This window comes from Delphinapterus leucas, chromosome 16, assembly GCF_059928025.1.
Source record: "Delphinapterus leucas isolate spDelLeu-1000000601 "Yukka" chromosome 16, BTC_Dleu_Yukka2, whole genome shotgun sequence".
In the NCBI taxonomy this organism is placed as follows: domain Eukaryota; kingdom Metazoa; phylum Chordata; class Mammalia; order Artiodactyla; family Monodontidae; genus Delphinapterus; species Delphinapterus leucas.
The window spans coordinates 75,096,334-75,107,725 of NC_143144.1; the positions used below are offsets into that span (position 1 = coordinate 75,096,334).

The 11,392-nt window shown below is 47.1% G+C and overlaps 1 long non-coding RNA gene across 1 annotated transcript; it reads right to left on the reverse strand.

The window, feature by feature from the left end:
* Positions 1-5,320: 5,320 nt before the first annotated feature.
* LOC149747330 (uncharacterized) lies at positions 5,321-10,891 on the reverse strand. Its single transcript, XR_016388181.1, has 2 exons — positions 8,765-10,891; positions 5,321-6,577 (listed from the first exon to the last, which is right to left on the reverse strand). It is a non-coding gene; the product is annotated as an uncharacterized LOC149747330 (long non-coding RNA).
* Between the last annotated feature and the right edge of the window lie 501 nt (positions 10,892-11,392).

Below are 11,392 nucleotides of genomic sequence, written 5' to 3' on the forward strand. Positions count from 1 at the left end.
CTCTTCCTGTAAGGCCACCAATCTATTAGATTAGGACTCCATCCTCATGACCTCATTTAACCTTGATTACCTTCTAAAAGCCCTAATTCCAAATCCAGTCATGATGGGGGTTAGGGCAATTCAGTCCATAGCAGTCCCTAAATTTTTAATTTTGCATCTCTAATATATGCATATTTACGTATACATTATATACACACTCTATTAAATAGAAAATTTAAGCAGATGAGTTAAAGGTAAAAAGTGATATTTTAAGTGTTAATTTTGATGACTCTATAATATTAATTACTAATATTCCAAGGCACAATATACACTAAGGGTGAGTTTCATCATTAACGACACTGCATGTAAATCCATCTTTCAAGTAACCTTCTTGATAATTTTAAATTGGGGGGCAAGGGGACTGACTTCTTGTCTGATTGCATTTTTACCTCGTGATGTGCTAATAATACAGAGTTCATACTACCACATCAGCTAATGTTTTTGGTTTTTACCAGGTCTTGCACTATTAGTATTGTCTTCAATCCTCAGTCTCTCTACAATAATCTATTAAAACCATTTTTCCATTTCAGAGGGATTAGTTTAGCTAAAGCTAGATTGCATAATTTGTAAATCCACTTACCCAAGCACATGTCGAGCACAATACCTCAAATTCCCCTGGGAGGTAATGCATTTGTGAGGTTACTTCCATCAGCCTCTCATTGTGGACCCCTTGAAAGGCCTGTGCCATGGATGATATCAGACCCTTTGACATTCCCACTGAAGGAAGTTACTAGTGCTGATCTGAACTTCAAAAGATTAGGAAAGTGTAATTTTTTTTTTTTTTTGCCCCAAAGTTTCACTTTTTCCCCACAACCCAGTTGTGTTGATCACCCCACTTGGAGACCAATGGTTTGTTCTGTAAAGACGAATATGAGGTTTCACACATGATACTAAGATTTAAATTTATTTATTTATTTTTGGCTGCATTGGGTCTTCATTGCTGCACGCGGGCTTTCTCTAGTTGCGACGAGCAGGGGCTACTCTTCGTTATGGTGCACGGGCTTCCCATTGCGGTGGCTTCTCTTGTTGCGGAGCATGGGCTCTAGGCGCGCGGCCTTCAGTAGTTGTGGCTCACAGGCTCTAGAGCACAGGCTCAGTAGTTGTGGCGCATGGGTTTAGTTGCTCTGCGGCATGTGGGATCTTCGTGGACCGGGGATCGAACCCTTGTGCCCTGCATTGGCAGGCAGATTCTTAACCACTGCGCCACCAGGGAAGTCCAATACTAAGATTTAAAATGATGCCTTATACCCAAACTTGGTGGCTTAAAAGAACAGAAATTTATTCTCTCCCAATTCTGGAGGCTGGGGATCTGAAACCAAGGAGTGGGCAGGGCCCTGCTCCCTCTGGTGGCTCCAGGGAGACTCCTTCCTAGACTCCTCCAGCTTCCAATGTCGTCAGCATTCCTTGGCTTGCATCACCCCGCAATGTCTTCACATTGACTTTTCCCCCGTGTGTTTGCCTTCTCCTCTGTGTGCCCTTTACCAGGACATTCATCATTGGATATAGGGCCTACCCAGATAATTCAGGATGATCTCCTCATCTCAGAACCCTTAATTACATCTGCGAAGCCCCCATTTCCAAATAAGGTCCCATTTGCAGGTTTTAAGGGTCACCATTCAACCCAATGCACACATCCTTCCCACAATTTTAATGGATGCAGTGGGGCCCAGAAGGGGAGTCGGGGCACAGTGTGGACCAACTTCTGTCTCTCCCTCCCTCATGGACCTGCAGAGCTTCTCTGAACACAGTGCTTCTCTACAGAACCCTTCCCCTGGGAAAGCAGCCCTTCCTGGCTGTCCTTCATAATTAACTCATGTCTTCCCATGTGAAGGAAATGCCTGAGGCTTAGAAACGCAATTTCTTGCCGTTTAAGGGCCATTAAGGCTCCTTCCTCCTTCCTCCTGTCTTTCCACTACCATTTCCATGCATTTCTTCTCCTCTAGGACTCTTCAAAGCACCCTCTCGGAAACTACCAGCCTGGTTTCTGATTTCCAAGGAAGGAGACAGCTATTGGGGTTTTATCGTTGGGGTTTTATTGGGCACAACAGCAACAAAGCCTGGCCAGCCCCAGGGCAGAGCTCTGGCCAACAGGGAAGGGAAGAGTGGACTGGGGACATTTCATCTTGGCCTCAGAGTCTAACCGCTTTCAAGTTCAACTAGGTGTTTGCCCTATGATCAAGGTGGCTGTATTTAGCAAATAAGAATGCAAGATACCCAGCTGAATTTGTATTTTGGATAGACAATGAGTAGTTTTTTAGTATTTTTAGTATACTTGTTTCTTATGCTTATTTAAAAATCTACTTAAGATGCAATATTTGGAGCATACTTACGTTTTAAAAAATTGTTTATCTGAAATTTAAATTCAACTGAGTATCCTGCATTTTATCTGTCAACCCTACCTATGACCTTCCCTCTCTCTCTTCGGTCCCTCCCTTCCTTCTTTCCTCCCTCCCTCCCTCCCTCCCTTCCTTCCTTCCTTCCTTCCAAAAGGCCTACTCTCCTATAGTAGGCAAAAATAAAGCATAATGCTTGCCTTCAAGGTATTCGCAGCCTAGGGGAGGAGACAAACAGTAACAGATGTCTTCTGCACGATGAGATCCATCCCTGTCCTAATAAATATTTATGCAAATGATTTGGGGGACACAGAAGGAGCAGCAGTTCTGTATGGGGAAGAGCCAGTTGAGGTGGAAGAAAAGCTCGAGAGAAGGCACAGGGGTGGGGACTCTTGAGCTGACTCCATGGACAGGTGTAAAGCAATGGAAGGCACGACCTGAGGAGGACATGTTGGGCTCTGGGAGCGTGCAGCGGAGGTCCCGCTGAGGCCGGGCTGCTGAGCTGGGAGCTGTCTGTGTCTGGGAGAGAAACGGGTGGGGGGATTGCTGGCACCACTGATGTCAGGAGTGGGGGCCAGAAGTGTTGTTTGGAGAGTGAAGGGGTCTTTACGCCATGCCGAGGAGTTGGGGCTTTCTCAGATGGGTCCTGAGAGACCGAACACACAAATGGACAAAGTTCAGATCATAGGTGGCCGTAGAACTCAGACCACAACCTCTGCAGCAACCTGTGGGGAAATCCAAATCGCAGCCTCTGCAGCAATCTGGCCAGAAAGGTCAGGACTCGGTCAACGCCTCCCAGCTTCCCAATTTTTTGTCCCTGCTTCCAGTTCAGGACCAATCACGTAAAATGCCCTATTTCTAGTTACCTGCTTCCAGCTTCCTCAGGACGACAACCTCCAATCAGGGCACACCTGCAGCCTTTGAAAAGCTTTCCTCTCCTCCACTTGCCTTTGAGTTTCTGCTCTAAATAAACAGCTTGTTTATTCTCATTTAAGTGGTGTCTTCATTTATTTCCACAGTATAGACCACAGGTATTGCTTTGTAGAAGAGGGAGAGGGGGCGATGGGAACAGTTAGCTCTGCGGAAACTGATACCCTGATATGTGGTGTTAATATAACCACACATAGTGGGTTATTCAGAGCTAGAAAAATCTGCTTTTTAAGACCCTTTGCAACCTATACACACACACACACATTTTTAATGTTTATATTCATCTGAACATCCCCAAGTTCTTTTATATTCTAAAGAAAGGCTTTGTATCTTTAAAGTGCAGCTTAAAAACAAGAGTATTGTTAAAGTTGCCCTTAATTTTCTTTTTGACAACATTTTGTTTCCCCTTGTGGTAGACTGCATCAACTCGTCACCCTTCCCTGCATCCAGGCCCTCAGCCCTTTAACTCTGCAGCACCTCCCACCAAATGGGTGGAGCCTCGTGATGTCGAATTTGGTCATGTGACCTGCTTTGGCCAATGGGATATTAGCAGATACCATGCAAGCAGAGGTTTGAAACGGGCTTGGTCTCTGGGGCTTGGGCCCCTGCCCCTCTGCCACCTCCATAAGAAGAACTTGCTGGCCACAGGAAGAGGATGAGAGTCAGGTGGGGCTGAGCCACCCCGGCCAAACAGTCTAGATTAGACTACCACCAGCTGATCCACAGACCAATGAGTTAATTATTTTTCAGTTCCTCTGAAATTTTGTGATTGTTTGTTATGCAGCACTTTTGTACCAACAGTTGACTGTCCCAGCCTTTGATTTCAGAATTTCAAGAAATTTTTCATTACCAAATGGCAAATTCTAATGGTTGTCTACCCAAATCCATGTCCCCTGCCATTCTTTCCCGCTGGTAGAGGCTTGATTTTATTTTCAGGAGTTCACCCTATGCCCAGCCCAGACAAGTGCTCAGAGAAGTTATCTTCTTCAACCTCAAGGGGCAAATCTCCATTCATCTAAGCCAATTGTAGTTTACTGGCGATTGGTTTAGGAGAGAGCATGTAACACAGTTATGGCCAGTGAAATGTGAAGAGGCTGCTAGGGGCTTTCTGAAACAGCTTCTCTCCTCTTTGTAAGAAACTCATGAGATGATGCCTCCTTTTTTTATGCCACTAGACTCTTAGAACTGCTGCCGCCATCTTGGGACCATGAGGGGAGCTGACAACAGGACAAACCAACCTTTTGAAGAGGACAGATTGGGAAAAGCCTGTGTCCCAGATGTCACTGAGTAGCCATCCCATAGTGAGTCTTCGGCACTGCCCAACTCTGGGCTACTTGTTATTTAGGCCTCGTTTCGTTACAGTTTCTGTCCCTTACAACTCAAACCTTCCTGATTCAGATGCTTCCTCAGAAAAGGAAAATCCAAGTTAAAGAGAGGGATGTGTTGATTTTCCTTTCTTTCGCATGTTTTTATCAAGTGATTCATCACTGGGGCAAGGCCTCTCACAAGATCTTTAAAGATGAGCTTACAAAATGTTTGCTCCAATAGATGTCTCCGAAATTTGACTTTAAGGGGTGTCACCATGGTTACAGTACGTTATAAAAGGACTTCTGACCTCACCACACGAGTCTGTGCTGTTCTGCCCACTGATGTGAGGACCCCCTGAGGACAACTTCAGAAGCTTGGGCCGACAGGTAAGTGCAGGAAGAATTTCAACAAGCATAAGGTTCTTTGGTGATGGTTCCTCCTTCCAAAGAGAGACTCCCAGGGGTGAAATTGACCCTTTTAAAGTAGTGGTAGCTAAATTATAAAAAGCAAATTCAATCTACAAGCATGCTCTTTCTCCAGCACCACGAGCACGTGATACATCTGCTCAGTAGGGTACATCTCACTGCAGTAGACGGCACCTTCAGAAAACACATTAAAATGTCATTAGATTTTATTTAAACTTGCTGATAATTTGGGTAACTTGATTATCTCCCCCTCTTCCCATGCTGTGCTCAGTAGAAACCAGCTCGTGCCAAATTATCATTCATTTTATTAGAACAAAACTTCAGGCCACTCTCTGGACTTGCCATACGTTCTCGTGCCCTGGGGCCACTGCCCTCGCTCTTTCTCTCCCCTGGAATATCTCTCTCCCACTCCCTGCCTGGCAAACTCCTCAGCATCTGGCAAGGCAGAATTCGAACACCAATTCCTCTCTGAAGTGTCGCCTGGACCCTTGAGACGATGCTGCACGAGGCGTGAAGTCAGGCCCAGCTGATTCTGGATTCACTTCTGTCCCCAATTAGCTGGGTGTCCTCAGCCAAGCAGCCCAGCTTTTCTGAGCCACGTCTTAGCTTCGTCTCCTTGTAAAATACGTATCCTGATTGCCCCTGCCTCTGGCTTGTGCCGGGAATGAGCAGAGCTCATGGGAGAGGCCCTGGCACAGAGTAAAGGCTCAATATATTTTGGCTGTCGTTACTGGATACCTTCCTACAGAATTGTAAAGCTTTATCGCCAGAAGGGGCTTCAGAATAGCTCTTCTCAACCTTCGATGTACAGCGGATCACCTGGGGATGCTGTCAAAACACAGGCTCTGATGCAGCAGTTCTGGGGCGGTGCCTGAGATTCGTGTGCATTTCTTACAGGCACTGCGGACGCTGCTGGTCCCAGAACCGCACTTTGACGAGCATGGCTGTACATGACATTGAGTTCCTGCTTACTTTAGAGAAGAGGAGGATGAGGCCTGAGAGGGGACGTTCCTAGCCCAGCGAGATCTAGAAGGCTGCCCGGCATGGTGGGTTCCACTTCTTTCTTCCCACACCTGAACTCTTCTCTCCTTTGGCTCAGCCCAGAGCTCAGCCCAGGCTCCTCTGCACAACTGGGAAGGAACCAACTACAGAAAACATACAGAGCCCCTGTTCACAGAAAGTGCTGGAATCTACCAGTCCCTGAATGCAATCCTTTTGGGAGGGCATGACTCAATCCCAAGGAAGATCTGACAGTTACCAATCTTCCATCATCCACAAGCCCTGTTGGTGTCAGCAAAGGTTTTCCCATCAGCTGCTGGGAGGAAGAAGAGATGGAAGCAAATCGGTATGCCAAGGGTTGCTTATGCCCAAAAGGCTACGAGAGTCCAGAGACGTAAGTACCTGAAGAAAATATATCAATCCTTGTGCGTTATAACAATAATGATTCCAGCAATTCTGCTCATTTTCTGTCAAAGCACAGCCAGCAAACTCTCTCAGGTCTCTGTGCTGTTTGCTGGGGCTTGTCTTCAGAGAGTTGACAATCTAGTAGAAGGAAGAAGAAATGATACAGATAACTAGGAAACAAGATGAAGGGTGGCTCCTGCGCTAAAGAGGCAGGAGAATTGCTGAAGGAACGGAACACGAACTCTGGTCTTAGAAGTAGAGCACCACCCTTCAGGCAATTTTCATAGTTTCATGGCCCAGCCTTCTCAACTTTCCTATGGATGTCTTGAATATGGGACAACTTGTCTAATTTAAAGAGTAAATGAACAGGAAATACCATATATAGGCAGTCCTCTGCTTTCATAAATACAAAAATATGTATGAAAGTAACTGTATAGAAGCAGAGCAAAAGACTTACACATTATAAGTAGTTGTTTCATCCCAAATGGCACTGTAAGGTTGGGTAGGTTGTGTACTGTGCAAGGGCACCTGGCCAAGGGGGTAAGTGAGGACTGAAATCCAGCTATGTGCCCTGCTGCAGCGTTGTATTTATCCAGGAAAAAAAGGAGTCCTTTTTTCTGATTTGCACAAGACACCATGTTGGCTAGAAGTAGCCCTGATTCTGAGAGGTTAAAAAATATTTTAAAATTCCAATCAAATATTTATAGCATTTTCATTCATGATGTTCTTTTCCTTTACCATTGAGTCTATAGTAAACCACATTCCCCATGGGGGCATATGTTCTTGTGTCAGAATGAGACACAGAGGGCATTAGGACACCTGGTTGTCTGTGGACTCAGGCCACATGAAGACAAACTCTTCGTTAGAGGCTGCCAGCTCAGCCCAGAAACTGAACACCTAGTATGTGCTGACACTATGTATGCCAGGCCTGGGGAAAGAGCAGACACAAAGTGCAATTTTGTCTCTTCTCTCCAGGAACAAGATAAACATAAATAATTCTCACAACTGTAGACCAGGGGGAAGTGCTAAAAGGGGTGGGAGTAGGCTTCCCTAGTGGTGCAGTGGTTAAGAATCCGCCGCCAATGCAGGGGACACGGGTTCAAGCCCTGGTCCGGGAAGATCCCACATGCCGCGCAGCAACTAAACCTGTGCGCCACAACTACTGAGGCTGCGCCCTAGAGCCCGTGAGCCACAAATGCTGAGCCTGCGTGCCACAACTACTGAAGCTCACATGCCTAGAGCCCGGGCTCCGCAATAAGAGAAGCCACCACAATGAGAAGCCCACGCACCACAACGAAGAGTAGCCCCACTCGCTGCAACTAGAGGAAGCCCGCGAGCAGCAACGAAGACCCGATGCAGCCAAAAATAAATAAATAAATACATTTATTTATTAAAAAAAAAAAGAGGTGGGAGTAACATGGTCCCCGAGGAAGGGGGAGATTCTCTATGGCCAGAGGGATTGGGAAAGCTTCCTGGAGGAGGCGGGAATTGAATAGTCCAGAGGGGCCATTCCAGACAAGACAAACAACTTGAGCAAAGATTGGGAAGCAAAAGAAAAGTGGGCTTGTGCAGGGAGAGAAGAGAGGCTGGGACCCAGAATGCTACGGTGGAGGGGGTGGGTGGAGGGTATGGGTGGAGGGAAAGGTGGGCAGGAGAGCCAAGAGGTCAGAGCTGAGAGTGGAGACGGGGGCTGGCCCTGAGAGCGCTGAGGGTCAGGCGTAGAGATTTGTACTTAATTCTGTGGACAGTGAAGGTTTTTGAGTCCAGGGTAAAAGGGTCAGAGCTGTGTTTAAGACTCACGTTGATAAATGAACTTATTTACAAAACAGAAATAGACTCACAGTCATAGAAAACAAACTTATGGTTACCAAAGGGGAAAGTGGCGGGGGGGTGGGGGGTGGAGGATAAATTAGGAGCTTGGGATTAACAGATACACACTACTATATATAAACTAGATAACCAACAAGGATCTACTGTATAGCACAGGGAACTATATTCAATACCTTGTAATAAACTATAATGGAAAAGAATCTGAAAAAGAATAAGTATTTTAAATATATATATATAACTCAATCACTTTCAATCACTGAAACTAACACAACATTGTAAATCAACTGTACTTCAATTAACAAAAAAATTTTTTTAAGATTCATGTTGATGACTGCCCGATTCGTAAAAGTCAGTGCCACCTCCCAGAAACATGGGAGCGCCTATGGAGAGGGTGCTGGCACAGAGGGAGTGCTGGCTTTGTGGAGGATGCAGAGGACACGGCAGGGCTGGGCTCTGCGGAACATGGTCTGCTGGGGTCTTGGTCTCCCTGCTCACCTGGAGCTAGGATGAGGATTTCCGCCTCTCTGGCTTTGAACCTCTGCACTTCCCTACCAGTTGCTGCCCTAGAATATTCGGCTCAGCTGCCCACCCCAGAATCAGCTCTCTTGGTCATCCGGTGACAGGTAACACGGAACAGGCAGTCCAGGACCTCAGGCAGAAATGTTACCAGGCACACAAATGAACTTCAACATCACTCACTTGAAAAAACAACCAAAAAAGCAGATTTCCTGTTTGCCACTCTGAAGCAGAAGTTTTTTGTAACTTCTCAAAAATTTCAGCCCTTATGCTGACTCTTCTCTCCCTTAGGAACCTGCAGCCTCAGCGCGGCTGAAAGGGTCCCTTTATGCAATCGGCGTCACCTACATTCAGCTTTTTAATGGCTGATTCCAGCCAACCGCCTCCTCTTCCTGTTTCCAACCCCGAGAGTATTGCAGAGATTAATTAGAGAGAAGCTGTCTGCAAGAAGGCAACTACATTATGAGTCTCTGGAGAGCAGGGCCCCCGTCTAATTCAGCCACTCGTTCCATAAATACTTATTGGATGTGCCAGGCATTCTTCCAGGTAATAGAGCAGAGTGGTTCTGGGCACAGACTCTGGGGCCAGACTGCCTGGTTCCTGTCTCAGCTCCATCACTTACAAGCTGCGTGGCCTTGGGCAAGTTAATTAACTTCTCTGAGCCTTAGGGATAGTAATATTACCTACCTCATAGGGTTTTAAGGATCACATGGTATATATATGTTTCTGAGAACAAAGAATGAGAATATATATCCACACAAAACTTGTACACAGATGTTCGTAAGAGCCAAAAAGTAGAAACAACCCAAATGTCTGTCTGAAGAATGGGTAAATAAAATGTGGTACATCTATACAATAGAAGGTTATCCTGAAATAAAAAGGAATGAAGTACAGACAAATGCAATAAGGATAAGCCTTGAGAACATTATGCTAAGTGAAAGAAGCCAGTCACAAAGGATCATGTATTATATGATTCCATGTGTATGAAACGTCCCGAACAGGGAAACCTAGAGAGACAGGAAGTAGATTAGTAGTTGCCTGGGCAGGGGGAGGGGAGAATGAGGAGTGACTGCTAGTGGGTGCAGGGTTTCCTTTTGGGGTAAAGAAAATGTTCTAAAACTGATTGTGGTAATGGTTGCACAACTCTGAATATACTAAAAGCCGCTGAATTGTTTACTTTAAAGTGGTGAATTGTATGGTATGGGAATTATATCTCACTAAAGCTATTTTTAAAATGTCTTAGAACAATGCCTAACACATATTAAGTACTAAGTAAGTGTTAGCTAATATTATCTGGTGCTCGGAAAGTTACGAATGTAAACGATGAGCAGAGTCTCTGCTTCGTGAAGCTTGCATGCCACGCATTGTCAAGCACAGGGCTGGCACGTAGCCGACATTCTCCATTGTCTACTAGACTGTGTGCCTTCTGTAAGTCCCACCATGTGAAGGGGTGACCTGTGATGGCTGGTCAGGGCTGTCTGCCTGGCCATTCTTGTCCCATAACAAAGCCCACCCTCTCTCTCATGGTCCACGTGGTCAGCTCAGCAGTCTTCCTCTGGATCTTCTCAACTCCTGACCTGGCTTTGTCTCACGCTCTTAGAAGTCCTTGACCTCTTCACTTCCTACCCCGCCCTTGGACTTGACAATGCCTCTGCTTCTCTGGTTTGGACCTTAAGCTCTCAGGGACAGGCTCCGGTCCCCCCCATCCAGGGGATGGGATGGTGCCAATGACATGGGGCCGTCTCGTTCTCAGGGCACTGCCAAGGTTCCAAGCACACCAGTTCTTGGGACATTCATCAGGGGGACTCTGAGTCCCCCAGCAGCCACAGCCAGATTCACACGGCCAGGCGACCACAAAACTGCATTCCTGGAGAGGCGGAGGGGAGCTGGAGAGACAGGCTGTTCTTCCAGAGCCGTGAGGTGCTGCTTCCAGCCCCACCCACCCCCGGCTTTCCACACAGGGCGACCGACCCGTCCCAGCTTGCCAGGGAATTCTCAGTTTTAAAACTCAAAGCCCCACTTCCTGGGAACCTCCTTGGTCCCAGGCAAACTGAAGTGGTTGGTCACTAGTTGCACAGCTCGATGGGAGGGAGTGTCCCCTGGGAGTCAATGACCCCTCCTTCCTTCTCCTCTTTCTCCCCGGTAACAACAAGGGTGGAAATCATACTGATAGCATCAGGCTAAGGACAGCAGGCAGAGCCAGCACACGGGTCGCCAGAGACTGTGGAGCCACGCACAGGGGGCAGGGAGTGGGGGAGCAGGGGAGCTGCAGGACAGCCCATGGTGCCCATGTACCACCAGCCTGCTGGTCCCAAGGGGAGAGGCTTCCAGAAATGAGGAAAAGGCAAGGAGGTCAGAGTGGCAACTGCATTCCACGAGAGGGCTGGGCTGGGCTGGGGCATCCGTCCTCCCAAGAGCCCCATACCAGCTCCAGCCTGTCTGCATTGGCCACCTTTGCCCCTTGTCACCCCTGATCTGTGCCTCTGCATCACACACCTGCCTGGATGACAGCAGCCATCCATCTTCCTGTGCAGGCGGCAGCGGTCATCAGGTGGAAAGAAGCTGATGGAGTAGAGACGGGCGTCCACAGCTGCAGGCAGAGGCCGG